General features: G+C 53.7%; 49 non-coding genes across 49 annotated transcripts; 45 read left to right on the forward strand and 4 right to left on the reverse strand.

Moving 5' to 3' along the window:
* The first annotated feature begins 155 nt into the window (after nt 1–155).
* On the forward strand, nt 156–228 carry Trnam-cau (transfer RNA methionine (anticodon CAU)). Its single transcript has one exon. It is a non-coding gene; the product is annotated as a tRNA-Met (tRNA).
* A 322-nt stretch (nt 229–550) lies between these two features.
* Trnae-uuc (transfer RNA glutamic acid (anticodon UUC)) lies at nt 551–622 on the forward strand. The gene has a single exon. It is a non-coding gene; the product is annotated as a tRNA-Glu (tRNA).
* Nucleotides 623–918: 296 nt separating this feature from the next.
* Nucleotides 919–991, forward strand: Trnak-uuu (transfer RNA lysine (anticodon UUU)). The gene has a single exon. It is a non-coding gene; the product is annotated as a tRNA-Lys (tRNA).
* A 139-nt stretch (nt 992–1,130) lies between these two features.
* Trnas-aga (transfer RNA serine (anticodon AGA)) lies at nt 1,131–1,212 on the forward strand. Its single transcript has one exon. It is a non-coding gene; the product is annotated as a tRNA-Ser (tRNA).
* A 276-nt stretch (nt 1,213–1,488) lies between these two features.
* Nucleotides 1,489–1,560, reverse strand: Trnag-ucc (transfer RNA glycine (anticodon UCC)). The gene has a single exon. It is a non-coding gene; the product is annotated as a tRNA-Gly (tRNA).
* Nucleotides 1,561–2,375: 815 nt separating this feature from the next.
* Nucleotides 2,376–2,448, forward strand: Trnam-cau (transfer RNA methionine (anticodon CAU)). The gene has a single exon. It is a non-coding gene; the product is annotated as a tRNA-Met (tRNA).
* Nucleotides 2,449–2,770: 322 nt separating this feature from the next.
* Trnae-uuc (transfer RNA glutamic acid (anticodon UUC)) lies at nt 2,771–2,842 on the forward strand. The gene has a single exon. It is a non-coding gene; the product is annotated as a tRNA-Glu (tRNA).
* Nucleotides 2,843–3,132: 290 nt separating this feature from the next.
* On the forward strand, nt 3,133–3,211 carry Trnak-uuu (transfer RNA lysine (anticodon UUU)). The gene has a single exon. It is a non-coding gene; the product is annotated as a tRNA-Lys (tRNA).
* A 139-nt stretch (nt 3,212–3,350) lies between these two features.
* Trnas-aga (transfer RNA serine (anticodon AGA)) lies at nt 3,351–3,432 on the forward strand. The gene has a single exon. It is a non-coding gene; the product is annotated as a tRNA-Ser (tRNA).
* Nucleotides 3,433–4,595: 1,163 nt separating this feature from the next.
* On the forward strand, nt 4,596–4,668 carry Trnam-cau (transfer RNA methionine (anticodon CAU)). The gene has a single exon. It is a non-coding gene; the product is annotated as a tRNA-Met (tRNA).
* Nucleotides 4,669–4,990: 322 nt separating this feature from the next.
* Nucleotides 4,991–5,062, forward strand: Trnae-uuc (transfer RNA glutamic acid (anticodon UUC)). The gene has a single exon. It is a non-coding gene; the product is annotated as a tRNA-Glu (tRNA).
* Nucleotides 5,063–5,358: 296 nt separating this feature from the next.
* Trnak-uuu (transfer RNA lysine (anticodon UUU)) lies at nt 5,359–5,431 on the forward strand. The gene has a single exon. It is a non-coding gene; the product is annotated as a tRNA-Lys (tRNA).
* A 139-nt stretch (nt 5,432–5,570) lies between these two features.
* Trnas-aga (transfer RNA serine (anticodon AGA)) lies at nt 5,571–5,652 on the forward strand. Its single transcript has one exon. It is a non-coding gene; the product is annotated as a tRNA-Ser (tRNA).
* Nucleotides 5,653–6,815: 1,163 nt separating this feature from the next.
* Trnam-cau (transfer RNA methionine (anticodon CAU)) lies at nt 6,816–6,888 on the forward strand. The gene has a single exon. It is a non-coding gene; the product is annotated as a tRNA-Met (tRNA).
* Nucleotides 6,889–7,210: 322 nt separating this feature from the next.
* Trnae-uuc (transfer RNA glutamic acid (anticodon UUC)) lies at nt 7,211–7,282 on the forward strand. The gene has a single exon. It is a non-coding gene; the product is annotated as a tRNA-Glu (tRNA).
* Nucleotides 7,283–7,578: 296 nt separating this feature from the next.
* Nucleotides 7,579–7,651, forward strand: Trnak-uuu (transfer RNA lysine (anticodon UUU)). The gene has a single exon. It is a non-coding gene; the product is annotated as a tRNA-Lys (tRNA).
* A 139-nt stretch (nt 7,652–7,790) lies between these two features.
* Nucleotides 7,791–7,872, forward strand: Trnas-aga (transfer RNA serine (anticodon AGA)). Its single transcript has one exon. It is a non-coding gene; the product is annotated as a tRNA-Ser (tRNA).
* Nucleotides 7,873–9,035: 1,163 nt separating this feature from the next.
* Trnam-cau (transfer RNA methionine (anticodon CAU)) lies at nt 9,036–9,108 on the forward strand. Its single transcript has one exon. It is a non-coding gene; the product is annotated as a tRNA-Met (tRNA).
* A 322-nt stretch (nt 9,109–9,430) lies between these two features.
* Trnae-uuc (transfer RNA glutamic acid (anticodon UUC)) lies at nt 9,431–9,502 on the forward strand. The gene has a single exon. It is a non-coding gene; the product is annotated as a tRNA-Glu (tRNA).
* Nucleotides 9,503–9,798: 296 nt separating this feature from the next.
* Trnak-uuu (transfer RNA lysine (anticodon UUU)) lies at nt 9,799–9,871 on the forward strand. The gene has a single exon. It is a non-coding gene; the product is annotated as a tRNA-Lys (tRNA).
* Nucleotides 9,872–10,010: 139 nt separating this feature from the next.
* Nucleotides 10,011–10,092, forward strand: Trnas-aga (transfer RNA serine (anticodon AGA)). The gene has a single exon. It is a non-coding gene; the product is annotated as a tRNA-Ser (tRNA).
* Nucleotides 10,093–10,368: 276 nt separating this feature from the next.
* Nucleotides 10,369–10,440, reverse strand: Trnag-ucc (transfer RNA glycine (anticodon UCC)). The gene has a single exon. It is a non-coding gene; the product is annotated as a tRNA-Gly (tRNA).
* An 815-nt stretch (nt 10,441–11,255) lies between these two features.
* Trnam-cau (transfer RNA methionine (anticodon CAU)) lies at nt 11,256–11,328 on the forward strand. Its single transcript has one exon. It is a non-coding gene; the product is annotated as a tRNA-Met (tRNA).
* A 322-nt stretch (nt 11,329–11,650) lies between these two features.
* On the forward strand, nt 11,651–11,722 carry Trnae-uuc (transfer RNA glutamic acid (anticodon UUC)). Its single transcript has one exon. It is a non-coding gene; the product is annotated as a tRNA-Glu (tRNA).
* Nucleotides 11,723–12,012: 290 nt separating this feature from the next.
* On the forward strand, nt 12,013–12,091 carry Trnak-uuu (transfer RNA lysine (anticodon UUU)). The gene has a single exon. It is a non-coding gene; the product is annotated as a tRNA-Lys (tRNA).
* A 139-nt stretch (nt 12,092–12,230) lies between these two features.
* Nucleotides 12,231–12,312, forward strand: Trnas-aga (transfer RNA serine (anticodon AGA)). The gene has a single exon. It is a non-coding gene; the product is annotated as a tRNA-Ser (tRNA).
* Nucleotides 12,313–13,475: 1,163 nt separating this feature from the next.
* Trnam-cau (transfer RNA methionine (anticodon CAU)) lies at nt 13,476–13,548 on the forward strand. Its single transcript has one exon. It is a non-coding gene; the product is annotated as a tRNA-Met (tRNA).
* A 322-nt stretch (nt 13,549–13,870) lies between these two features.
* Nucleotides 13,871–13,942, forward strand: Trnae-uuc (transfer RNA glutamic acid (anticodon UUC)). Its single transcript has one exon. It is a non-coding gene; the product is annotated as a tRNA-Glu (tRNA).
* A 290-nt stretch (nt 13,943–14,232) lies between these two features.
* On the forward strand, nt 14,233–14,311 carry Trnak-uuu (transfer RNA lysine (anticodon UUU)). Its single transcript has one exon. It is a non-coding gene; the product is annotated as a tRNA-Lys (tRNA).
* A 139-nt stretch (nt 14,312–14,450) lies between these two features.
* On the forward strand, nt 14,451–14,532 carry Trnas-aga (transfer RNA serine (anticodon AGA)). The gene has a single exon. It is a non-coding gene; the product is annotated as a tRNA-Ser (tRNA).
* Nucleotides 14,533–15,695: 1,163 nt separating this feature from the next.
* Nucleotides 15,696–15,768, forward strand: Trnam-cau (transfer RNA methionine (anticodon CAU)). Its single transcript has one exon. It is a non-coding gene; the product is annotated as a tRNA-Met (tRNA).
* A 322-nt stretch (nt 15,769–16,090) lies between these two features.
* Nucleotides 16,091–16,162, forward strand: Trnae-uuc (transfer RNA glutamic acid (anticodon UUC)). The gene has a single exon. It is a non-coding gene; the product is annotated as a tRNA-Glu (tRNA).
* A 290-nt stretch (nt 16,163–16,452) lies between these two features.
* Nucleotides 16,453–16,531, forward strand: Trnak-uuu (transfer RNA lysine (anticodon UUU)). Its single transcript has one exon. It is a non-coding gene; the product is annotated as a tRNA-Lys (tRNA).
* A 139-nt stretch (nt 16,532–16,670) lies between these two features.
* On the forward strand, nt 16,671–16,752 carry Trnas-aga (transfer RNA serine (anticodon AGA)). The gene has a single exon. It is a non-coding gene; the product is annotated as a tRNA-Ser (tRNA).
* Nucleotides 16,753–17,915: 1,163 nt separating this feature from the next.
* Trnam-cau (transfer RNA methionine (anticodon CAU)) lies at nt 17,916–17,988 on the forward strand. Its single transcript has one exon. It is a non-coding gene; the product is annotated as a tRNA-Met (tRNA).
* A 322-nt stretch (nt 17,989–18,310) lies between these two features.
* On the forward strand, nt 18,311–18,382 carry Trnae-uuc (transfer RNA glutamic acid (anticodon UUC)). Its single transcript has one exon. It is a non-coding gene; the product is annotated as a tRNA-Glu (tRNA).
* A 296-nt stretch (nt 18,383–18,678) lies between these two features.
* Trnak-uuu (transfer RNA lysine (anticodon UUU)) lies at nt 18,679–18,751 on the forward strand. Its single transcript has one exon. It is a non-coding gene; the product is annotated as a tRNA-Lys (tRNA).
* Nucleotides 18,752–18,890: 139 nt separating this feature from the next.
* On the forward strand, nt 18,891–18,972 carry Trnas-aga (transfer RNA serine (anticodon AGA)). The gene has a single exon. It is a non-coding gene; the product is annotated as a tRNA-Ser (tRNA).
* Nucleotides 18,973–20,135: 1,163 nt separating this feature from the next.
* Nucleotides 20,136–20,208, forward strand: Trnam-cau (transfer RNA methionine (anticodon CAU)). The gene has a single exon. It is a non-coding gene; the product is annotated as a tRNA-Met (tRNA).
* Nucleotides 20,209–20,530: 322 nt separating this feature from the next.
* Nucleotides 20,531–20,602, forward strand: Trnae-uuc (transfer RNA glutamic acid (anticodon UUC)). The gene has a single exon. It is a non-coding gene; the product is annotated as a tRNA-Glu (tRNA).
* A 296-nt stretch (nt 20,603–20,898) lies between these two features.
* On the forward strand, nt 20,899–20,971 carry Trnak-uuu (transfer RNA lysine (anticodon UUU)). Its single transcript has one exon. It is a non-coding gene; the product is annotated as a tRNA-Lys (tRNA).
* Nucleotides 20,972–21,110: 139 nt separating this feature from the next.
* Trnas-aga (transfer RNA serine (anticodon AGA)) lies at nt 21,111–21,192 on the forward strand. Its single transcript has one exon. It is a non-coding gene; the product is annotated as a tRNA-Ser (tRNA).
* A 276-nt stretch (nt 21,193–21,468) lies between these two features.
* On the reverse strand, nt 21,469–21,540 carry Trnag-ucc (transfer RNA glycine (anticodon UCC)). The gene has a single exon. It is a non-coding gene; the product is annotated as a tRNA-Gly (tRNA).
* Nucleotides 21,541–22,355: 815 nt separating this feature from the next.
* On the forward strand, nt 22,356–22,428 carry Trnam-cau (transfer RNA methionine (anticodon CAU)). Its single transcript has one exon. It is a non-coding gene; the product is annotated as a tRNA-Met (tRNA).
* A 322-nt stretch (nt 22,429–22,750) lies between these two features.
* Trnae-uuc (transfer RNA glutamic acid (anticodon UUC)) lies at nt 22,751–22,822 on the forward strand. Its single transcript has one exon. It is a non-coding gene; the product is annotated as a tRNA-Glu (tRNA).
* Nucleotides 22,823–23,112: 290 nt separating this feature from the next.
* Nucleotides 23,113–23,191, forward strand: Trnak-uuu (transfer RNA lysine (anticodon UUU)). The gene has a single exon. It is a non-coding gene; the product is annotated as a tRNA-Lys (tRNA).
* A 139-nt stretch (nt 23,192–23,330) lies between these two features.
* On the forward strand, nt 23,331–23,412 carry Trnas-aga (transfer RNA serine (anticodon AGA)). Its single transcript has one exon. It is a non-coding gene; the product is annotated as a tRNA-Ser (tRNA).
* A 276-nt stretch (nt 23,413–23,688) lies between these two features.
* On the reverse strand, nt 23,689–23,760 carry Trnag-ucc (transfer RNA glycine (anticodon UCC)). The gene has a single exon. It is a non-coding gene; the product is annotated as a tRNA-Gly (tRNA).
* An 815-nt stretch (nt 23,761–24,575) lies between these two features.
* On the forward strand, nt 24,576–24,648 carry Trnam-cau (transfer RNA methionine (anticodon CAU)). The gene has a single exon. It is a non-coding gene; the product is annotated as a tRNA-Met (tRNA).
* Nucleotides 24,649–24,947: the final 299 nt, after the last annotated feature.

A 24,947-nucleotide genomic window follows, 5' to 3' on the forward strand; every position in this document is an offset into this window, starting at 1 on the left:
TGCTGCTTTCCGTCGTTAAAAAAGCTGCGGCAGCAGTTTACTCTAGCAAGTCGGGAAAGCACGCGTAGCGACACAACAGATTCCTGAGAAAGCGCAAACTGTCTATCTCTAATATGTGAGACTTACCAAGATTCCTGGGATGATGGTTGCAACGAGCCTCGGTAGCGCAGTAGGTAGCGCGTAAGTCTCATAATCTTAAGGTCGTGAGTTCGATCCTCACCCGGGGCATTTAATTTGCTGTACATCACGGCTGAATTAACGGCGTTGCTATTGCTAGTGAACGAACTTAATTGTCGTTTGTTATCCACAAGGAGTCCACGCCTCAGCGTCACAATGTTTACTTCCCATTATGGCAAGGTACAACTTTGATCATTCTCCTCCCCTGTTATGAGTGAAATATGATGCAAACAGCAATGAATAGACAGTTTCGAGCTGTGCGCCATGCCAGTCTGCACGCGCAAAAATGCTCGCAAACAGAGAACAACACTGAGTCCGGATTCAGCACGAAATGCGAGAGGAGAGGGAGTAAATCTCACGTTTCTCGAGCAAATCCGGTGTGGTCTAGTGGCTAGGATACCTGGCTTTCACCCAGGAGGCCCGGGTTCGATTCCCGGTACCGGAAGGGAAGTTTTTGCGCACACGACCCTCCATCTTTTGGCCTTCCAACCTTCGTTTGTCGCCCTCCTTCCGGAGCTTCAACCGAACGTAATTGGGGGAAGCAGGCACAGGATGCAATTACTGTCAGCACCGGGATAAAGGGAGAAGAGGCACTGGTCCGCTGTTGGGGTGCTACCAGCGTCAGTGGGAAGTCGGTGAAGTCGCCAGTTGCGCCAGAAGCCAGCAATTACCGTAGTACGCCTACACACGCGTTCCAGTTATTCACATTGCTTGCAGTCGCTCCATGCACAACAAGCGTGAGCCCGGATAGCTCAGTCGGTAGAGCATTAGGCTTTTAACCTAAGGGTCCAGGGTTCGAATCCCTGTTCGTGCGAAGATTTTAACGCTTCCGTAATGGCTCGTCTCGTAGCGCTGGTAGCCCTGCCGTAATCAGTGCACCGAGTTCGTTTCCTGTCAACATTCTGCGCAGACCGGTTGCATTTTTCACGATTCGAGGGAAGCTTTAGCTACGAGCAGTCGTGGCCGAGTGGTTAAGGCGTCTGACTAGAAATCAGATTCCCTCTGGGAGCGTAGGTTCGAGTCCTACCGACTGCGTCGGTTTTTTTATTTTTTGTTTCAGAAGAGAGAGCAGAAAATTTCGCAGTTTGCCTGTCGTTCTGGTACCTCGCTACACCTCACCTCTCACAGTCGTTTATAGCGCCTGTCCTTTTGATAAGGGCGAATTCCAAGCGTCAGCTTTCGCGTCAGCCGAGCAAAGTCGGGACAAGTCGGGACATACTACAGGATGGCCTGCGTGGAGCGACGACGGAAAGAAAACGTTAATTCAACAGCACGTGGCTCACATACTCATACGCATAGATTTGCGCCCGTTGCGGTGGCCGGGAATCGAACGCGGCTCAACTGCTCGGAAGGCAACTATGCTCACCATTACACTACCACCGCACAGCCGCTGCTCGCAACGCCGCGCTGTGTCGGCTTCCCGCCCGCCGGCAGTGGCCCACGGTGATAGTAGCTGTAGGCGCTTTACGAGGTAGGAGGGTGCATTCGGGCAGCGCCTCCACGCACGCTGCGTCTTTGGGCAAGGCTCGTCGCCGCGGCCGCAACGTTACTCACACAATAGTGACGAGCGGTCGCTTTGAGGCAGTGTAGTGGGGGACTCCGCGTGTGTAGCACTTTTTTCGGTAGTATCCGACGTCGCTGGGTGGCAATCCCACTTTCCCTGCAGACAGCTGCTCGGGAATATGCTCGGGAAGCACGGACGTCATCGGACGTCCGCCCCCAACAAATGCAACTAACAAAATGAGAACAACAACTAAAAAAGTGGTAGGTTGTTCGACTACCACGCGGGCGGCCCGGCTTCGATTCCCGGCCGATGCATCGTTTTGCTGTTCTCGCTATAGTGCTGCCGCGCCGATTGCTCGCTTGAGGTGCGCCAGCCTCAGGAATGTATAGCAGGATTCGCTGTGAGAAGAACCAAACATGCAGCACGCAAGAGACCCTACTTGGACGGCCGCGTGCTGTTACTGAACTCCAGCGTCGGCCTGGCCCTACAGGCCGCTGTGTTCAGGTGCCGCAAGGGCGATGTACTATAACCTCAGGCAGTGCTGCTTTCCGTCGTTAAAAAAGCTGCGGCAGCAGTTTACTCTAGCAAGTCGGGAAAGCACGCGTAGCGACACAACAGATTCCTGAGAAAGCGCAAACTGTCTATCTCTAATATGTGAGACTTACCAAGATTCCTGGGATGATGGTTGCAACGAGCCTCGGTAGCGCAGTAGGTAGCGCGTAAGTCTCATAATCTTAAGGTCGTGAGTTCGATCCTCACCCGGGGCATTTAATTTGCTGTACATCACGGCTGAATTAACGGCGTTGCTATTGCTAGTGAACGAACTTAATTGTCGTTTGTTATCCACAAGGAGTCCACGCCTCAGCGTCACAATGTTTACTTCCCATTATGGCAAGGTACAACTTTGATCATTCTCCTCCCCTGTTATGAGTGAAATATGATGCAAACAGCAATGAATAGACAGTTTCGAGCTGTGCGCCATGCCAGTCTGCACGCGCAAAAATGCTCGCAAACAGAGAACAACACTGAGTCCGGATTCAGCACGAAATGCGAGAGGAGAGGGAGTAAATCTCACGTTTCTCGAGCAAATCCGGTGTGGTCTAGTGGCTAGGATACCTGGCTTTCACCCAGGAGGCCCGGGTTCGATTCCCGGTACCGGAAGGGAAGTTTTTGCGCACACGACCCTCCATCTTTTGGCCTTCCAACCTTCGTTTGTCGCCCTCCTTCCGGAGCTTCAACCGAACGTAATCGGGGGAAGCAGGCACAGGATGCAATTACTGTCAGCACCGGGATAAAGGGAGAAGAGGCACTGGTCCGCTGTTGGGGTGCTACCAGCGTCAGTGGGAAGTCGGTGAAGTCGCCAGTTGCGCCAGAAGCCAGCAATTACCGTAGTACGCCTACACACGCGTTCCAGTTATTCACATTGCTTGCAGTCGCTCCATGCACAACAAGCGTGAACCCGGATAGCTCAGTCGGTAGAGCATTAGGCTTTTAACCTAAGGGTCCAGGGTTCGAATCCCTGTTCGTGCGAAGATTTTAACGCTTCCGTAATGGCTCGTCTCGTAGCGCTGGTAGCCCTGCCGTAATCAGTGCACCGAGTTCGTTTCCTGTCAACATTCTGCGCAGACCGGTTGCATTTTTCACGATTCGAGGGAAGCTTTAGCTACGAGCAGTCGTGGCCGAGTGGTTAAGGCGTCTGACTAGAAATCAGATTCCCTCTGGGAGCGTAGGTTCGAGTCCTACCGACTGCGTCGGTTTTTTTATTTTTTGTTTCAGAAGAGAGAGCAGAAAATTTCGCAGTTTGCCTGTCGTTCTGGTACCTCGCTACACCTCACCTCTCACAGTCGTTTATAGCGCCTGTCCTTTTGATAAGGGCGAATTCCAAGCGTCAGCTTTCGCGTCAGCCGAGCAAAGTCGGGACAAGTCGGGACATACTACAGGATGGCCTGCGTGGAGCGACGACGGAAAGAAAACGTTAATTCAACAGCACGTGGCTCACATACTCATACGCATAGATTTGCGCCCGTTGCGGTGGCCAGGAATCGAACGCGGCTCAACTGCTCGGAAGGCAACTATGCTCACCATTACACCACCACCGCACAGCCGCTGCTCGCAACGCCGCGCTGTGTCGGCTTCCCGCCCGCCGGCAGTGGCCCACGGTGATAGTAGCTGTAGGCGCTTTACGAGGTAGGAGGGTGCATTCGGGCAGCGCCTCCACGCACGCTGCGTCTTTGGGCAAGGCTCGTCGCCGCGGCCGCAACGTTACTCACACAATAGTGACGAGCGGTCGCTTTGAGGCAGTGTAGTGGGGGACTCCGCGTGTGTAGCACTTTTTTCGGTTGTATCCGACGTCGCTGGGTGGCAATCCCACTTTCCCTGCAGACAGCTGCTCGGGAATATGCTCGGGAAGCACGGACGTCATCGGACGTCCGCCCCCAACAAATGCAACTAACAAAATGAGAACAACAACTAAAAAAGTGGTAGGTTGTTCGACTACCACGCGGGCGGCCCGGCTTCGATTCCCGGCCGATGCATCGTTTTGCTGTTCTCGCTATAGTGCTGCCGCGCCGATTGCTCGCTTGAGGTGCGCCAGCCTCAGGAATGTATAGCAGGATTCGCTGTGAGAAGAACCAAACATGCAGCACGCAAGAGACCCTACTTGGACGGCCGCGTGCTGTTACTGAACTCCAGCGTCGGCCTGGCCCTACAGGCCGCTGTGTTCAGGTGCCGCAAGGGCGATGTACTATAACCTCAGGCAGTGCTGCTTTCCGTCGTTAAAAAAGCTGCGGCAGCAGTTTACTCTAGCAAGTCGGGAAAGCACGCGTAGCGACACAACAGATTCCTGAGAAAGCGCAAACTGTCTATCTCTAATATGTGAGACTTACCAAGATTCCTGGGATGATGGTTGCAACGAGCCTCGGTAGCGCAGTAGGTAGCGCGTAAGTCTCATAATCTTAAGGTCGTGAGTTCGATCCTCACCCGGGGCATTTAATTTGCTGTACATCACGGCTGAATTAACGGCGTTGCTATTGCTAGTGAACGAACTTAATTGTCGTTTGTTATCCACAAGGAGTCCACGCCTCAGCGTCACAATGTTTACTTCCCATTATGGCAAGGTACAACTTTGATCATTCTCCTCCCCTGTTATGAGTGAAATATGATGCAAACAGCAATGAATAGACAGTTTCGAGCTGTGCGCCATGCCAGTCTGCACGCGCAAAAATGCTCGCAAACAGAGAACAACACTGAGTCCGGATTCAGCACGAAATGCGAGAGGAGAGGGAGTAAATCTCACGTTTCTCGAGCAAATCCGGTGTGGTCTAGTGGCTAGGATACCTGGCTTTCACCCAGGAGGCCCGGGTTCGATTCCCGGTACCGGAAGGGAAGTTTTTGCGCACACGACCCTCCATCTTTTGGCCTTCCAACCTTCGTTTGTCGCCCTCCTTCCGGAGCTTCAACCGAACGTAATTGGGGGAAGCAGGCACAGGATGCAATTACTGTCAGCACCGGGATAAAGGGAGAAGAGGCACTGGTCCGCTGTTGGGGTGCTACCAGCGTCAGTGGGAAGTCGGTGAAGTCGCCAGTTGCGCCAGAAGCCAGCAATTACCGTAGTACGCCTACACACGCGTTCCAGTTATTCACATTGCTTGCAGTCGCTCCATGCACAACAAGCGTGAGCCCGGATAGCTCAGTCGGTAGAGCATTAGGCTTTTAACCTAAGGGTCCAGGGTTCGAATCCCTGTTCGTGCGAAGATTTTAACGCTTCCGTAATGGCTCGTCTCGTAGCGCTGGTAGCCCTGCCGTAATCAGTGCACCGAGTTCGTTTCCTGTCAACATTCTGCGCAGACCGGTTGCATTTTTCACGATTCGAGGGAAGCTTTAGCTACGAGCAGTCGTGGCCGAGTGGTTAAGGCGTCTGACTAGAAATCAGATTCCCTCTGGGAGCGTAGGTTCGAGTCCTACCGACTGCGTCGGTTTTTTTATTTTTTGTTTCAGAAGAGAGAGCAGAAAATTTCGCAGTTTGCCTGTCGTTCTGGTACCTCGCTACACCTCACCTCTCACAGTCGTTTATAGCGCCTGTCCTTTTGATAAGGGCGAATTCCAAGCGTCAGCTTTCGCGTCAGCCGAGCAAAGTCGGGACAAGTCGGGACATACTACAGGATGGCCTGCGTGGAGCGACGACGGAAAGAAAACGTTAATTCAACAGCACGTGGCTCACATACTCATACGCATAGATTTGCGCCCGTTGCGGTGGCCAGGAATCGAACGCGGCTCAACTGCTCGGAAGGCAACTATGCTCACCATTACACCACCACCGCACAGCCGCTGCTCGCAACGCCGCGCTGTGTCGGCTTCCCGCCCGCCGGCAGTGGCCCACGGTGATAGTAGCTGTAGGCGCTTTACGAGGTAGGAGGGTGCATTCGGGCAGCGCCTCCACGCACGCTGCGTCTTTGGGCAAGGCTCGTCGCCGCGGCCGCAACGTTACTCACACAATAGTGACGAGCGGTCGCTTTGAGGCAGTGTAGTGGGGGACTCCGCGTGTGTAGCACTTTTTTCGGTTGTATCCGACGTCGCTGGGTGGCAATCCCACTTTCCCTGCAGACAGCTGCTCGGGAATATGCTCGGGAAGCACGGACGTCATCGGACGTCCGCCCCCAACAAATGCAACTAACAAAATGAGAACAACAACTAAAAAAGTGGTAGGTTGTTCGACTACCACGCGGGCGGCCCGGCTTCGATTCCCGGCCGATGCATCGTTTTGCTGTTCTCGCTATAGTGCTGCCGCGCCGATTGCTCGCTTGAGGTGCGCCAGCCTCAGGAATGTATAGCAGGATTCGCTGTGAGAAGAACCAAACATGCAGCACGCAAGAGACCCTACTTGGACGGCCGCGTGCTGTTACTGAACTCCAGCGTCGGCCTGGCCCTACAGGCCGCTGTGTTCAGGTGCCGCAAGGGCGATGTACTATAACCTCAGGCAGTGCTGCTTTCCGTCGTTAAAAAAGCTGCGGCAGCAGTTTACTCTAGCAAGTCGGGAAAGCACGCGTAGCGACACAACAGATTCCTGAGAAAGCGCAAACTGTCTATCTCTAATATGTGAGACTTACCAAGATTCCTGGGATGATGGTTGCAACGAGCCTCGGTAGCGCAGTAGGTAGCGCGTAAGTCTCATAATCTTAAGGTCGTGAGTTCGATCCTCACCCGGGGCATTTAATTTGCTGTACATCACGGCTGAATTAACGGCGTTGCTATTGCTAGTGAACGAACTTAATTGTCGTTTGTTATCCACAAGGAGTCCACGCCTCAGCGTCACAATGTTTACTTCCCATTATGGCAAGGTACAACTTTGATCATTCTCCTCCCCTGTTATGAGTGAAATATGATGCAAACAGCAATGAATAGACAGTTTCGAGCTGTGCGCCATGCCAGTCTGCACGCGCAAAAATGCTCGCAAACAGAGAACAACACTGAGTCCGGATTCAGCACGAAATGCGAGAGGAGAGGGAGTAAATCTCACGTTTCTCGAGCAAATCCGGTGTGGTCTAGTGGCTAGGATACCTGGCTTTCACCCAGGAGGCCCGGGTTCGATTCCCGGTACCGGAAGGGAAGTTTTTGCGCACACGACCCTCCATCTTTTGGCCTTCCAACCTTCGTTTGTCGCCCTCCTTCCGGAGCTTCAACCGAACGTAATTGGGGGAAGCAGGCACAGGATGCAATTACTGTCAGCACCGGGATAAAGGGAGAAGAGGCACTGGTCCGCTGTTGGGGTGCTACCAGCGTCAGTGGGAAGTCGGTGAAGTCGCCAGTTGCGCCAGAAGCCAGCAATTACCGTAGTACGCCTACACACGCGTTCCAGTTATTCACATTGCTTGCAGTCGCTCCATGCACAACAAGCGTGAGCCCGGATAGCTCAGTCGGTAGAGCATTAGGCTTTTAACCTAAGGGTCCAGGGTTCGAATCCCTGTTCGTGCGAAGATTTTAACGCTTCCGTAATGGCTCGTCTCGTAGCGCTGGTAGCCCTGCCGTAATCAGTGCACCGAGTTCGTTTCCTGTCAACATTCTGCGCAGACCGGTTGCATTTTTCACGATTCGAGGGAAGCTTTAGCTACGAGCAGTCGTGGCCGAGTGGTTAAGGCGTCTGACTAGAAATCAGATTCCCTCTGGGAGCGTAGGTTCGAGTCCTACCGACTGCGTCGGTTTTTTTATTTTTTGTTTCAGAAGAGAGAGCAGAAAATTTCGCAGTTTGCCTGTCGTTCTGGTACCTCGCTACACCTCACCTCTCACAGTCGTTTATAGCGCCTGTCCTTTTGATAAGGGCGAATTCCAAGCGTCAGCTTTCGCGTCAGCCGAGCAAAGTCGGGACAAGTCGGGACATACTACAGGATGGCCTGCGTGGAGCGACGACGGAAAGAAAACGTTAATTCAACAGCACGTGGCTCACATACTCATACGCATAGATTTGCGCCCGTTGCGGTGGCCAGGAATCGAACGCGGCTCAACTGCTCGGAAGGCAACTATGCTCACCATTACACCACCACCGCACAGCCGCTGCTCGCAACGCCGCGCTGTGTCGGCTTCCCGCCCGCCGGCAGTGGCCCACGGTGATAGTAGCTGTAGGCGCTTTACGAGGTAGGAGGGTGCATTCGGGCAGCGCCTCCACGCACGCTGCGTCTTTGGGCAAGGCTCGTCGCCGCGGCCGCAACGTTACTCACACAATAGTGACGAGCGGTCGCTTTGAGGCAGTGTAGTGGGGGACTCCGCGTGTGTAGCACTTTTTTCGGTTGTATCCGACGTCGCTGGGTGGCAATCCCACTTTCCCTGCAGACAGCTGCTCGGGAATATGCTCGGGAAGCACGGACGTCATCGGACGTCCGCCCCCAACAAATGCAACTAACAAAATGAGAACAACAACTAAAAAAGTGGTAGGTTGTTCGACTACCACGCGGGCGGCCCGGCTTCGATTCCCGGCCGATGCATCGTTTTGCTGTTCTCGCTATAGTGCTGCCGCGCCGATTGCTCGCTTGAGGTGCGCCAGCCTCAGGAATGTATAGCAGGATTCGCTGTGAGAAGAACCAAACATGCAGCACGCAAGAGACCCTACTTGGACGGCCGCGTGCTGTTACTGAACTCCAGCGTCGGCCTGGCCCTACAGGCCGCTGTGTTCAGGTGCCGCAAGGGCGATGTACTATAACCTCAGGCAGTGCTGCTTTCCGTCGTTAAAAAAGCTGCGGCAGCAGTTTACTCTAGCAAGTCGGGAAAGCACGCGTAGCGACACAACAGATTCCTGAGAAAGCGCAAACTGTCTATCTCTAATATGTGAGACTTACCAAGATTCCTGGGATGATGGTTGCAACGAGCCTCGGTAGCGCAGTAGGTAGCGCGTAAGTCTCATAATCTTAAGGTCGTGAGTTCGATCCTCACCCGGGGCATTTAATTTGCTGTACATCACGGCTGAATTAACGGCGTTGCTATTGCTAGTGAACGAACTTAATTGTCGTTTGTTATCCACAAGGAGTCCACGCCTCAGCGTCACAATGTTTACTTCCCATTATGGCAAGGTACAACTTTGATCATTCTCCTCCCCTGTTATGAGTGAAATATGATGCAAACAGCAATGAATAGACAGTTTCGAGCTGTGCGCCATGCCAGTCTGCACGCGCAAAAATGCTCGCAAACAGAGAACAACACTGAGTCCGGATTCAGCACGAAATGCGAGAGGAGAGGGAGTAAATCTCACGTTTCTCGAGCAAATCCGGTGTGGTCTAGTGGCTAGGATACCTGGCTTTCACCCAGGAGGCCCGGGTTCGATTCCCGGTACCGGAAGGGAAGTTTTTGCGCACACGACCCTCCATCTTTTGGCCTTCCAACCTTCGTTTGTCGCCCTCCTTCCGGAGCTTCAACCGAACGTAATTGGGGGAAGCAGGCACAGGATGCAATTACTGTCAGCACCGGGATAAAGGGAGAAGAGGCACTGGTCCGCTGTTGGGGTGCTACCAGCGTCAGTGGGAAGTCGGTGAAGTCGCCAGTTGCGCCAGAAGCCAGCAATTACCGTAGTACGCCTACACACGCGTTCCAGTTATTCACATTGCTTGCAGTCGCTCCATGCACAACAAGCGTGAGCCCGGATAGCTCAGTCGGTAGAGCATTAGGCTTTTAACCTAAGGGTCCAGGGTTCGAATCCCTGTTCGTGCGAAGATTTTAACGCTTCCGTAATGGCTCGTCTCGTAGCGCTGGTAGCCCTGCCGTAATCAGTGCACCGAGTTCGTTTCCTGTCAACATTCTGCGCAGACCGGTTGCATTTTTCACGATTCGAGGGAAGCTTTAGCTACGAGCAGTCGTGGCCGAGTGGTTAAGGCGTCTGACTAGAAATCAGATTCCCTCTGGGAGCGTAGGTTCGAGTCCTACCGACTGCGTCGGTTTTTTTATTTTTTGTTTCAGAAGAGAGAGCAGAAAATTTCGCAGTTTGCCTGTCGTTCTGGTACCTCGCTACACCTCACCTCTCACAGTCGTTTATAGCGCCTGTCCTTTTGATAAGGGCGAATTCCAAGCGTCAGCTTTCGCGTCAGCCGAGCAAAGTCGGGACAAGTCGGGACATACTACAGGATGGCCTGCGTGGAGCGACGACGGAAAGAAAACGTTAATTCAACAGCACGTGGCTCACATACTCATACGCATAGATTTGCGCCCGTTGCGGTGGCCGGGAATCGAACGCGGCTCAACTGCTCGGAAGGCAACTATGCTCACCATTACACTACCACCGCACAGCCGCTGCTCGCAACGCCGCGCTGTGTCGGCTTCCCGCCCGCCGGCAGTGGCCCACGGTGATAGTAGCTGTAGGCGCTTTACGAGGTAGGAGGGTGCATTCGGGCAGCGCCTCCACGCACGCTGCGTCTTTGGGCAAGGCTCGTCGCCGCGGCCGCAACGTTACTCACACAATAGTGACGAGCGGTCGCTTTGAGGCAGTGTAGTGGGGGACTCCGCGTGTGTAGCACTTTTTTCGGTTGTATCCGACGTCGCTGGGTGGCAATCCCACTTTCCCTGCAGACAGCTGCTCGGGAATATGCTCGGGAAGCACGGACGTCATCGGACGTCCGCCCCCAACAAATGCAACTAACAAAATGAGAACAACAACTAAAAAAGTGGTAGGTTGTTCGACTACCACGCGGGCGGCCCGGCTTCGATTCCCGGCCGATGCATCGTTTTGCTGTTCTCGCTATAGTGCTGCCGCGCCGATTGCTCGCTTGAGGTGCGCCAGCCTCAGGAATGTATAGCAGGATTCGCTGTGAGAAGAACCAAACATGCAGCACGCAAGAGACCCTACTTGGACGGCCGCGTGCTGTTACTGAACTCCAGCGTCGGCCTGGCCCTACAGGCCGCTGTGTTCAGGTGCCGCAAGGGCGATGTACTATAACCTCAGGCAGTGCTGCTTTCCGTCGTTAAAAAAGCTGCGGCAGCAGTTTACTCTAGCAAGTCGGGAAAGCACGCGTAGCGACACAACAGATTCCTGAGAAAGCGCAAACTGTCTATCTCTAATATGTGAGACTTACCAAGATTCCTGGGATGATGGTTGCAACGAGCCTCGGTAGCGCAGTAGGTAGCGCGTAAGTCTCATAATCTTAAGGTCGTGAGTTCGATCCTCACCCGGGGCATTTAATTTGCTGTACATCACGGCTGAATTAACGGCGTTGCTATTGCTAGTGAACGAACTTAATTGTCGTTTGTTATCCACAAGGAGTCCACGCCTCAGCGTCACAATGTTTACTTCCCATTATGGCAAGGTACAACTTTGATCATTCTCCTCCCCTGTTATGAGTGAAATATGATGCAAACAGCAATGAATAGACAGTTTCGAGCTGTGCGCCATGCCAGTCTGCACGCGCAAAAATGCTCGCAAACAGAGAACAACACTGAGTCCGGATTCAGCACGAAATGCGAGAGGAGAGGGAGTAAATCTCACGTTTCTCGAGCAAATCCGGTGTGGTCTAGTGGCTAGGATACCTGGCTTTCACCCAGGAGGCCCGGGTTCGATTCCCGGTACCGGAAGGGAAGTTTTTGCGCACACGACCCTCCATCTTTTGGCCTTCCAACCTTCGTTTGTCGCCCTCCTTCCGGAGCTTCAACCGAACGTAATCGGGGGAAGCAGGCACAGGATGCAATTACTGTCAGCACCGGGATAAAGGGAGAAGAGGCACTGGTCCGCTGTTGGGGTGCTACCAGCGTCAGTGGGAAGTCGGTGAAGTCGCCAGTTGCGCCAGAAGCCAGCAATTACCGTAGTACGCCTACACACGCGTTCCAGTTATTCACATTGCTTGCAGTCGCTCCATGCACAACAAGCGTGAACCCGGATAGCTCAGTCGGTAGAGCATTAGGCTTTTAACCTAAGGGTCCAGGGTTCGAATCCCTGTTCGTGCGAAGATTTTAACGCTTCCGTAATGGCTCGTCTCGTAGCGCTGGTAGCCCTGCCGTAATCAGTGCACCGAGTTCGTTTCCTGTCAACATTCTGCGCAGACCGGTTGCATTTTTCACGATTCGAGGGAAGCTTTAGCTACGAGCAGTCGTGGCCGAGTGGTTAAGGCGTCTGACTAGAAATCAGATTCCCTCTGGGAGCGTAGGTTCGAGTCCTACCGACTGCGTCGGTTTTTTTATTTTTTGTTTCAGAAGAGAGAGCAGAAAATTTCGCAGTTTGCCTGTCGTTCTGGTACCTCGCTACACCTCACCTCTCACAGTCGTTTATAGCGCCTGTCCTTTTGATAAGGGCGAATTCCAAGCGTCAGCTTTCGCGTCAGCCGAGCAAAGTCGGGACAAGTCGGGACATACTACAGGATGGCCTGCGTGGAGCGACGACGGAAAGAAAACGTTAATTCAACAGCACGTGGCTCACATACTCATACGCATAGATTTGCGCCCGTTGCGGTGGCCAGGAATCGAACGCGGCTCAACTGCTCGGAAGGCAACTATGCTCACCATTACACCACCACCGCACAGCCGCTGCTCGCAACGCCGCGCTGTGTCGGCTTCCCGCCCGCCGGCAGTGGCCCACGGTGATAGTAGCTGTAGGCGCTTTACGAGGTAGGAGGGTGCATTCGGGCAGCGCCTCCACGCACGCTGCGTCTTTGGGCAAGGCTCGTCGCCGCGGCCGCAACGTTACTCACACAATAGTGACGAGCGGTCGCTTTGAGGCAGTGTAGTGGGGGACTCCGCGTGTGTAGCACTTTTTTCGGTTGTATCCGACGTCGCTGGGTGGCAATCCCACTTTCCCTGCAGACAGCTGCTCGGGAATATGCTCGGGAAGCACGGACGTCATCGGACGTCCGCCCCCAACAAATGCAACTAACAAAATGAGAACAACAACTAAAAAAGTGGTAGGTTGTTCGACTACCACGCGGGCGGCCCGGCTTCGATTCCCGGCCGATGCATCGTTTTGCTGTTCTCGCTATAGTGCTGCCGCGCCGATTGCTCGCTTGAGGTGCGCCAGCCTCAGGAATGTATAGCAGGATTCGCTGTGAGAAGAACCAAACATGCAGCACGCAAGAGACCCTACTTGGACGGCCGCGTGCTGTTACTGAACTCCAGCGTCGGCCTGGCCCTACAGGCCGCTGTGTTCAGGTGCCGCAAGGGCGATGTACTATAACCTCAGGCAGTGCTGCTTTCCGTCGTTAAAAAAGCTGCGGCAGCAGTTTACTCTAGCAAGTCGGGAAAGCACGCGTAGCGACACAACAGATTCCTGAGAAAGCGCAAACTGTCTATCTCTAATATGTGAGACTTACCAAGATTCCTGGGATGATGGTTGCAACGAGCCTCGGTAGCGCAGTAGGTAGCGCGTAAGTCTCATAATCTTAAGGTCGTGAGTTCGATCCTCACCCGGGGCATTTAATTTGCTGTACATCACGGCTGAATTAACGGCGTTGCTATTGCTAGTGAACGAACTTAATTGTCGTTTGTTATCCACAAGGAGTCCACGCCTCAGCGTCACAATGTTTACTTCCCATTATGGCAAGGTACAACTTTGATCATTCTCCTCCCCTGTTATGAGTGAAATATGATGCAAACAGCAATGAATAGACAGTTTCGAGCTGTGCGCCATGCCAGTCTGCACGCGCAAAAATGCTCGCAAACAGAGAACAACACTGAGTCCGGATTCAGCACGAAATGCGAGAGGAGAGGGAGTAAATCTCACGTTTCTCGAGCAAATCCGGTGTGGTCTAGTGGCTAGGATACCTGGCGTTCACCCAGGAGGCCCGGGTTCGATTCCCGGTACCGGAAGGGAAGTTTTTGCGCACACGACCCTCCATCTTTTGGCCTTCCAACCTTCGTTTGTCGCCCTCCTTCCGGAGCTTCAACCGAACGTAATCGGGGGAAGCAGGCACAGGATGCAATTACTGTCAGCACCGGGATAAAGGGAGAAGAGGCACTGGTCCGCTGTTGGGGTGCTACCAGCGTCAGTGGGAAGTCGGTGAAGTCGCCAGTTGCGCCAGAAGCCAGCAATTACCGTAGTACGCCTACACACGCGTTCCAGTTATTCACATTGCTTGCAGTCGCTCCATGCACAACAAGCGTGAACCCGGATAGCTCAGTCGGTAGAGCATTAGGCTTTTAACCTAAGGGTCCAGGGTTCGAATCCCTGTTCGTGCGAAGATTTTAACGCTTCCGTAATGGCTCGTCTCGTAGCGCTGGTAGCCCTGCCGTAATCAGTGCACCGAGTTCGTTTCCTGTCAACATTCTGCGCAGACCGGTTGCATTTTTCACGATTCGAGGGAAGCTTTAGCTACGAGCAGTCGTGGCCGAGTGGTTAAGGCGTCTGACTAGAAATCAGATTCCCTCTGGGAGCGTAGGTTCGAGTCCTACCGACTGCGTCGGTTTTTTTATTTTTTGTTTCAGAAGAGAGAGCAGAAAATTTCGCAGTTTGCCTGTCGTTCTGGTACCTCGCTACACCTCACCTCTCACAGTCGTTTATAGCGCCTGTCCTTTTGATAAGGGCGAATTCCAAGCGTCAGCTTTCGCGTCAGCCGAGCAAAGTCGGGACAAGTCGGGACATACTACAGGATGGCCTGCGTGGAGCGACGACGGAAAGAAAACGTTAATTCAACAGCACGTGGCTCACATACTCATACGCATAGATTTGCGCCCGTTGCGGTGGCCAGGAATCGAACGCGGCTCAACTGCTCGGAAGGCAACTATGCTCACCATTACACCACCACCGCACAGCCGCTGCTCGCAACGCCGCGCTGTGTCGGCTTCCCGCCCGCCGGCAGTGGCCCACGGTGATAGTAGCTGTAGGCGCTTTACGAGGTAGGAGGGTGCATTCGGGCAGCGCCTCCACGCACGCTGCGTCTTTGGGCAAGGCTCGTCGCCGCGGCCGCAACGTTACTCACACAATAGTGACGAGCGGTCGCTTTGAGGCAGTGTAGTGGGGGACTCCGCGTGTGTAGCACTTTTTTCGGTTGTATCCGACGTCGCTGGGTGGCAATCCCACTTTCCCTGCAGACAGCTGCTCGGGAATATGCTCGGGAAGCACGGACGTCATCGGACGTCCGCCCCCAACAAATGCAACTAACAAAATGAGAACAACAACTAAAAAAGTGGTAGGTTGTTCGACTACCACGCGGGCGGCCCGGCTTCGATTCCCGGCCGATGCATCGTTTTGCTGTTCTCGCTATAGTGCTGCCGCGCCGATTGCTCGCTTGAGGTGCGCCAGCCTCAGGAATGTATAGCAGGATTCGCTGTGAGAAGAACCAAACATGCAGCACGCAAGAGACCCTACTTGGACGGCCGCGTGCTGTTACTGAACTCCAGCGTCGGCCTGGCCCTACAGGCCGCTGTGTTCAGGTGCCGCAAGGGCGATGTACTATAACCTCAGGCAGTGCTGCTTTCCGTCGTTAAAAAAGCTGCGGCAGCAGTTTACTCTAGCAAGTCGGGAAAGCACGCGTAGCGACACAACAGATTCCTGAGAAAGCGCAAACTGTCTATCTCTAATATGTGAGACTTACCAAGATTCCTGGGATGATGGTTGCAACGAGCCTCGGTAGCGCAGTAGGTAGCGCGTAAGTCTCATAATCTTAAGGTCGTGAGTTCGATCCTCACCCGGGGCATTTAATTTGCTGTACATCACGGCTGAATTAACGGCGTTGCTATTGCTAGTGAACGAACTTAATTGTCGTTTGTTATCCACAAGGAGTCCACGCCTCAGCGTCACAATGTTTACTTCCCATTATGGCAAGGTACAACTTTGATCATTCTCCTCCCCTGTTATGAGTGAAATATGATGCAAACAGCAATGAATAGACAGTTTCGAGCTGTGCGCCATGCCAGTCTGCACGCGCAAAAATGCTCGCAAACAGAGAACAACACTGAGTCCGGATTCAGCACGAAATGCGAGAGGAGAGGGAGTAAATCTCACGTTTCTCGAGCAAATCCGGTGTGGTCTAGTGGCTAGGATACCTGGCGTTCACCCAGGAGGCCCGGGTTCGATTCCCGGTACCGGAAGGGAAGTTTTTGCGCACACGACCCTCCATCTTTTGGCCTTCCAACCTTCGTTTGTCGCCCTCCTTCCGGAGCTTCAACCGAACGTAATCGGGGGAAGCAGGCACAGGATGCAATTACTGTCAGCACCGGGATAAAGGGAGAAGAGGCACTGGTCCGCTGTTGGGGTGCTACCAGCGTCAGTGGGAAGTCGGTGAAGTCGCCAGTTGCGCCAGAAGCCAGCAATTACCGTAGTACGCCTACACACGCGTTCCAGTTATTCACATTGCTTGCAGTCGCTCCATGCACAACAAGCGTGAACCCGGATAGCTCAGTCGGTAGAGCATTAGGCTTTTAACCTAAGGGTCCAGGGTTCGAATCCCTGTTCGTGCGAAGATTTTAACGCTTCCGTAATGGCTCGTCTCGTAGCGCTGGTAGCCCTGCCGTAATCAGTGCACCGAGTTCGTTTCCTGTCAACATTCTGCGCAGACCGGTTGCATTTTTCACGATTCGAGGGAAGCTTTAGCTACGAGCAGTCGTGGCCGAGTGGTTAAGGCGTCTGACTAGAAATCAGATTCCCTCTGGGAGCGTAGGTTCGAGTCCTACCGACTGCGTCGGTTTTTTTATTTTTTGTTTCAGAAGAGAGAGCAGAAAATTTCGCAGTTTGCCTGTCGTTCTGGTACCTCGCTACACCTCACCTCTCACAGTCGTTTATAGCGCCTGTCCTTTTGATAAGGGCGAATTCCAAGCGTCAGCTTTCGCGTCAGCCGAGCAAAGTCGGGACAAGTCGGGACATACTACAGGATGGCCTGCGTGGAGCGACGACGGAAAGAAAACGTTAATTCAACAGCACGTGGCTCACATACTCATACGCATAGATTTGCGCCCGTTGCGGTGGCCAGGAATCGAACGCGGCTCAACTGCTCGGAAGGCAACTATGCTCACCATTACACCACCACCGCACAGCCGCTGCTCGCAACGCCGCGCTGTGTCGGCTTCCCGCCCGCCGGCAGTGGCCCACGGTGATAGTAGCTGTAGGCGCTTTACGAGGTAGGAGGGTGCATTCGGGCAGCGCCTCCACGCACGCTGCGTCTTTGGGCAAGGCTCGTCGCCGCGGCCGCAACGTTACTCACACAATAGTGACGAGCGGTCGCTTTGAGGCAGTGTAGTGGGGGACTCCGCGTGTGTAGCACTTTTTTCGGTTGTATCCGACGTCGCTGGGTGGCAATCCCACTTTCCCTGCAGACAGCTGCTCGGGAATATGCTCGGGAAGCACGGACGTCATCGGACGTCCGCCCCCAACAAATGCAACTAACAAAATGAGAACAACAACTAAAAAAGTGGTAGGTTGTTCGACTACCACGCGGGCGGCCCGGCTTCGATTCCCGGCCGATGCATCGTTTTGCTGTTCTCGCTATAGTGCTGCCGCGCCGATTGCTCGCTTGAGGTGCGCCAGCCTCAGGAATGTATAGCAGGATTCGCTGTGAGAAGAACCAAACATGCAGCACGCAAGAGACCCTACTTGGACGGCCGCGTGCTGTTACTGAACTCCAGCGTCGGCCTGGCCCTACAGGCCGCTGTGTTCAGGTGCCGCAAGGGCGATGTACTATAACCTCAGGCAGTGCTGCTTTCCGTCGTTAAAAAAGCTGCGGCAGCAGTTTACTCTAGCAAGTCGGGAAAGCACGCGTAGCGACACAACAGATTCCTGAGAAAGCGCAAACTGTCTATCTCTAATATGTGAGACTTACCAAGATTCCTGGGATGATGGTTGCAACGAGCCTCGGTAGCGCAGTAGGTAGCGCGTAAGTCTCATAATCTTAAGGTCGTGAGTTCGATCCTCACCCGGGGCATTTAATTTGCTGTACATCACGGCTGAATTAACGGCGTTGCTATTGCTAGTGAACGAACTTAATTGTCGTTTGTTATCCACAAGGAGTCCACGCCTCAGCGTCACAATGTTTACTTCCCATTATGGCAAGGTACAACTTTGATCATTCTCCTCCCCTGTTATGAGTGAAATATGATGCAAACAGCAATGAATAGACAGTTTCGAGCTGTGCGCCATGCCAGTCTGCACGCGCAAAAATGCTCGCAAACAGAGAACAACACTGAGTCCGGATTCAGCACGAAATGCGAGAGGAGAGGGAGTAAATCTCACGTTTCTCGAGCAAATCCGGTGTGGTCTAGTGGCTAGGATACCTGGCTTTCACCCAGGAGGCCCGGGTTCGATTCCCGGTACCGGAAGGGAAGTTTTTGCGCACACGACCCTCCATCTTTTGGCCTTCCAACCTTCGTTTGTCGCCCTCCTTCCGGAGCTTCAACCGAACGTAATTGGGGGAAGCAGGCACAGGATGCAATTACTGTCAGCACCGGGATAAAGGGAGAAGAGGCACTGGTCCGCTGTTGGGGTGCTACCAGCGTCAGTGGGAAGTCGGTGAAGTCGCCAGTTGCGCCAGAAGCCAGCAATTACCGTAGTACGCCTACACACGCGTTCCAGTTATTCACATTGCTTGCAGTCGCTCCATGCACAACAAGCGTGAGCCCGGATAGCTCAGTCGGTAGAGCATTAGGCTTTTAACCTAAGGGTCCAGGGTTCGAATCCCTGTTCGTGCGAAGATTTTAACGCTTCCGTAATGGCTCGTCTCGTAGCGCTGGTAGCCCTGCCGTAATCAGTGCACCGAGTTCGTTTCCTGTCAACATTCTGCGCAGACCGGTTGCATTTTTCACGATTCGAGGGAAGCTTTAGCTACGAGCAGTCGTGGCCGAGTGGTTAAGGCGTCTGACTAGAAATCAGATTCCCTCTGGGAGCGTAGGTTCGAGTCCTACCGACTGCGTCGGTTTTTTTATTTTTTGTTTCAGAAGAGAGAGCAGAAAATTTCGCAGTTTGCCTGTCGTTCTGGTACCTCGCTACACCTCACCTCTCACAGTCGTTTATAGCGCCTGTCCTTTTGATAAGGGCGAATTCCAAGCGTCAGCTTTCGCGTCAGCCGAGCAAAGTCGGGACAAGTCGGGACATACTACAGGATGGCCTGCGTGGAGCGACGACGGAAAGAAAACGTTAATTCAACAGCACGTGGCTCACATACTCATACGCATAGATTTGCGCCCGTTGCGGTGGCCAGGAATCGAACGCGGCTCAACTGCTCGGAAGGCAACTATGCTCACCATTACACTACCACCGCACAGCCGCTGCTCGCAACGCCGCGCTGTGTCGGCTTCCCGCCCGCCGGCAGTGGCCCACGGTGATAGTAGCTGTAGGCGCTTTACGAGGTAGGAGGGTGCATTCGGGCAGCGCCTCCACGCACGCTGCGTCTTTGGGCAAGGCTCGTCGCCGCGGCCGCAACGTTACTCACACAATAGTGACGAGCGGTCGCTTTGAGGCAGTGTAGTGGGGGACTCCGCGTGTGTAGCACTTTTTTCGGTTGTATCCGACGTCGCTGGGTGGCAATCCCACTTTCCCTGCAGACAGCTGCTCGGGAATATGCTCGGGAAGCACGGACGTCATCGGACGTCCGCCCCCAACAAATGCAACTAACAAAATGAGAACAACAACTAAAAAAGTGGTAGGTTGTTCGACTACCACGCGGGCGGCCCGGCTTCGATTCCCGGCCGATGCATCGTTTTGCTGTTCTCGCTATAGTGCTGCCGCGCCGATTGCTCGCTTGAGGTGCGCCAGCCTCAGGAATGTATAGCAGGATTCGCTGTGAGAAGAACCAAACATGCAGCACGCAAGAGACCCTACTTGGACGGCCGCGTGCTGTTACTGAACTCCAGCGTCGGCCTGGCCCTACAGGCCGCTGTGTTCAGGTGCCGCAAGGGCGATGTACTATAACCTCAGGCAGTGCTGCTTTCCGTCGTTAAAAAAGCTGCGGCAGCAGTTTACTCTAGCAAGTCGGGAAAGCACGCGTAGCGACACAACAGATTCCTGAGAAAGCGCAAACTGTCTATCTCTAATATGTGAGACTTACCAAGATTCCTGGGATGATGGTTGCAACGAGCCTCGGTAGCGCAGTAGGTAGCGCGTAAGTCTCATAATCTTAAGGTCGTGAGTTCGATCCTCACCCGGGGCATTTAATTTGCTGTACATCACGGCTGAATTAACGGCGTTGCTATTGCTAGTGAACGAACTTAATTGTCGTTTGTTATCCACAAGGAGTCCACGCCTCAGCGTCACAATGTTTACTTCCCATTATGGCAAGGTACAACTTTGATCATTCTCCTCCCCTGTTATGAGTGAAATATGATGCAAACAGCAATGAATAGACAGTTTCGAGCTGTGCGCCATGCCAGTCTGCACGCGCAAAAATGCTCGCAAACAGAGAACAACACTGAGTCCGGATTCAGCACGAAATGCGAGAGGAGAGGGAGTAAATCTCACGTTTCTCGAGCAAATCCGGTGTGGTCTAGTGGCTAGGATACCTGGCTTTCACCCAGGAGGCCCGGGTTCGATTCCCGGTACCGGAAGGGAAGTTTTTGCGCACACGACCCTCCATCTTTTGGCCTTCCAACCTTCGTTTGTCGCCCTCCTTCCGGAGCTTCAACCGAACGTAATTGGGGGAAGCAGGCACAGGATGCAATTACTGTCAGCACCGGGATAAAGGGAGAAGAGGCACTGGTCCGCTGTTGGGGTGCTACCAGCGTCAGTGGGAAAACGGTGAAGTCGCCAGTTGCGCCAGAAGCCAGCAATTACCGTAGTACGCCTACACACGCGTTCCAGTTATTCACATTGCTTGCAGTCGCTCCATGCACAGCAAGCGTGAGCCCGGATAGCTCAGTCGGTAGAGCATTAGGCTTTTAACCTAAGGGTCCAGGGTTCGAATCCCTGTTCGTGCGAAGATTTTAACGCTTCCGTAATGGCTCGTCTCGTAGCGCTGGTAGCCCTGCCGTAATCAGTGCACCGAGTTCGTTTCCTGTCAACATTCTGCGCAGACCGGTTGCATTTTTCACGATTCGAGGGAAGCTTTAGCTACGAGCAGTCGTGGCCGAGTGGTTAAGGCGTCTGACTAGAAATCAGATTCCCTCTGGGAGCGTAGGTTCGAGTCCTACCGACTGCGTCGGTTTTTTTATTTTTTGTTTCAGAAGAGAGAGCAGAAAATTTCGCAGTTTGCCTGTCGTTCTGGTACCTCGCTACACCTCACCTCTCACAGTCGTTTATAGCGCCTGTCCTTTTGATAAGGGCGAATTCCAAGCGTCAGCTTTCGCGTCAGCCGAGCAAAGTCGGGACAAGTCGGGACATACTACAGGATGGCCTGCGTGGAGCGACGACGGAAAGAAAACGTTAATTCAACAGCACGTGGCTCACATACTCATACGCATAGATTTGCGCCCGTTGCGGTGGCCGGGAATCGAACGCGGCTCAACTGCTCGGAAGGCAACTATGCTCACCATTACACTACCACCGCACAGCCGCTGCTCGCAACGCCGCGCTGTGTCGGCTTCCCGCCCGCCGGCAGTGGCCCACGGTGATAGTAGCTGTAGGCGCTTTACGAGGTAGGAGGGTGCATTCGGGCAGCGCCTCCACGCACGCTGCGTCTTTGGGCAAGGCTCGTCGCCGCGGCCGCAACGTTACTCACACAATAGTGACGAGCGGTCGCTTTGAGGCAGTGTAGTGGGGGACTCCGCGTGTGTAGCACTTTTTTCGGTTGTATCCGACGTCGCTGGGTGGCAATCCCACTTTCCCTGCAGACAGCTGCTCGGGAATATGCTCGGGAAGCACGGACGTCATCGGACGTCCGCCCCCAACAAATGCAACTAACAAAATGAGAACAACAACTAAAAAAGTGGTAGGTTGTTCGACTACCACGCGGGCGGCCCGGCTTCGATTCCCGGCCGATGCATCGTTTTGCTGTTCTCGCTATAGTGCTGCCGCGCCGATTGCTCGCTTGAGGTGCGCCAGCCTCAGGAATGTATAGCAGGATTCGCTGTGAGAAGAACCAAACATGCAGCACGCAAGAGACCCTACTTGGACGGCCGCGTGCTGTTACTGAACTCCAGCGTCGGCCTGGCCCTACAGGCCGCTGTGTTCAGGTGCCGCAAGGGCGATGTACTATAACCTCAGGCAGTGCTGCTTTCCGTCGTTAAAAAAGCTGCGGCAGCAGTTTACTCTAGCAAGTCGGGAAAGCACGCGTAGCGACACAACAGATTCCTGAGAAAGCGCAAACTGTCTATCTCTAATATGTGAGACTTACCAAGATTCCTGGGATGATGGTTGCAACGAGCCTCGGTAGCGCAGTAGGTAGCGCGTAAGTCTCATAATCTTAAGGTCGTGAGTTCGATCCTCACCCGGGGCATTTAATTTGCTGTACATCACGGCTGAATTAACGGCGTTGCTATTGCTAGTGAACGAACTTAATTGTCGTTTGTTATCCACAAGGAGTCCACGCCTCAGCGTCACAATGTTTACTTCCCATTATGGCAAGGTACAACTTTGATCATTCTCCTCCCCTGTTATGAGTGAAATATGATGCAAACAGCAATGAATAGACAGTTTCGAGCTGTGCGCCATGCCAGTCTGCACGCGCAAAAATGCTCGCAAACAGAGAACAACACTGAGTCCGGATTCAGCACGAAATGCGAGAGGAGAGGGAGTAAATCTCACGTTTCTCGAGCAAATCCGGTGTGGTCTAGTGGCTAGGATACCTGGCTTTCACCCAGGAGGCCCGGGTTCGATTCCCGGTACCGGAAGGGAAGTTTTTGCGCACACGACCCTCCATGTTTTGGCCTTCCAACCTTCGTTTGTCGCCCTCCTTCCGGAGCTTCAACCGAACGTAATCGGGGGAAGCAGGCACAGGATGCAATTACTGTCAGCACCGGGATAAAGGGAGAAGAGGCACTGGTCCGCTGTTGGGGTGCTACCAGCGTCAGTGGGAAGTCGGTGAAGTCGCCAGTTGCGCCAGAAGCCAGCAATTACCGTAGTACGCCTACACACGCGTTCCAGTTATTCACATTGCTTGCAGTCGCTCCATGCACAACAAGCGTGAACCCGGATAGCTCAGTCGGTAGAGCATTAGGCTTTTAACCTAAGGGTCCAGGGTTCGAATCCCTGTTCGTGCGAAGATTTTAACGCTTCCGTAATGGCTCGTCTCGTAGCGCTGGTAGCCCTGCCGTAATCAGTGCACCGAGTTCGTTTCCTGTCAACATTCTGCGCAGACCGGTTGCATTTTTCACGATTCGAGGGAAGCTTTAGCTACGAGCAGTCGTGGCCGAGTGGTTAAGGCGTCTGACTAGAAATCAGATTCCCTCTGGGAGCGTAGGTTCGAGTCCTACCGACTGCGTCGGTTTTTTTATTTTTTGTTTCAGAAGAGAGAGCAGAAAATTTCGCAGTTTGCCTGTCGTTCTGGTACCTCGCTACACCTCACCTCTCACAGTCGTTTATAGCGCCTGTCCTTTTGATAAGGGCGAATTCCAAGCGTCAGCTTTCGCGTCAGCCGAGCAAAGTCGGGACAAGTCGGGACATACTACAGGATGGCCTGCGTGGAGCGACGACGGAAAGAAAACGTTAATTCAACAGCACGTGGCTCACATACTCATACGCATAGATTTGCGCCCGTTGCGGTGGCCGGGAATCGAACGCGGCTCAACTGCTCGGAAGGCAACTATGCTCACCATTACACTACCACCGCACAGCCGCTGCTCGCAACGCCGCGCTGTGTCGGCTTCCCGCCCGCCGGCAGTGGCCCACGGTGATAGTAGCTGTAGGCGCTTTACGAGGTAGGAGGGTGCATTCGGGCAGCGCCTCCACGCACGCTGCGTCTTTGGGCAAGGCTCGTCGCCGCGGCCGCAACGTTACTCACACAATAGTGACGAGCGGTCGCTTTGAGGCAGTGTAGTGGGGGACTCCGCGTGTGTAGCACTTTTTTCGGTTGTATCCGACGTCGCTGGGTGGCAATCCCACTTTCCCTGCAGACAGCTGCTCGGGAATATGCTCGGGAAGCACGGACGTCATCGGACGTCCGCCCCCAACAAATGCAACTAACAAAATGAGAACAACAACTAAAAAAGTGGTAGGTTGTTCGACTACCACGCGGGCGGCCCGGCTTCGATTCCCGGCCGATGCATCGTTTTGCTGTTCTCGCTATAGTGCTGCCGCGCCGATTGCTCGCTTGAGGTGCGCCAGCCTCAGGAATGTATAGCAGGATTCGCTGTGAGAAGAACCAAACATGCAGCACGCAAGAGACCCTACTTGGACGGCCGCGTGCTGTTACTGAACTCCAGCGTCGGCCTGGCCCTACAGGCCGCTGTGTTCAGGTGCCGCAAGGGCGATGTACTATAACCTCAGGCAGTGCTGCTTTCCGTCGTTAAAAAAGCTGCGGCAGCAGTTTACTCTAGCAAGTCGGGAAAGCACGCGTAGCGACACAACAGATTCCTGAGAAAGCGCAAACTGTCTATCTCTAATATGTGAGACTTACCAAGATTCCTGGGATGATGGTTGCAACGAGCCTCGGTAGCGCAGTAGGTAGCGCGTAAGTCTCATAATCTTAAGGTCGTGAGTTCGATCCTCACCCGGGGCATTTAATTTGCTGTACATCACGGCTGAATTAACGGCGTTGCTATTGCTAGTGAACGAACTTAATTGTCGTTTGTTATCCACAAGGAGTCCACGCCTCAGCGTCACAATGTTTACTTCCCATTATGGCAAGGTACAACTTTGATCATTCTCCTCCCCTGTTATGAGTGAAATATGATGCAAACAGCAATGAATAGACAGTTTCGAGCTGTGCGCCATGCCAGTCTGCACGCGCAAAAATGCTCGCAAACAGAGAACAACACTGAGTCCGGATTCAGCACGAAATGCGAGAGGAGAGGGAGT

This window comes from Schistocerca cancellata, unplaced genomic scaffold (assembly GCF_023864275.1).
Source record: "Schistocerca cancellata isolate TAMUIC-IGC-003103 unplaced genomic scaffold, iqSchCanc2.1 HiC_scaffold_638, whole genome shotgun sequence".
NCBI classification, from domain to species: Eukaryota; Metazoa; Arthropoda; class Insecta; order Orthoptera; family Acrididae; genus Schistocerca; species Schistocerca cancellata.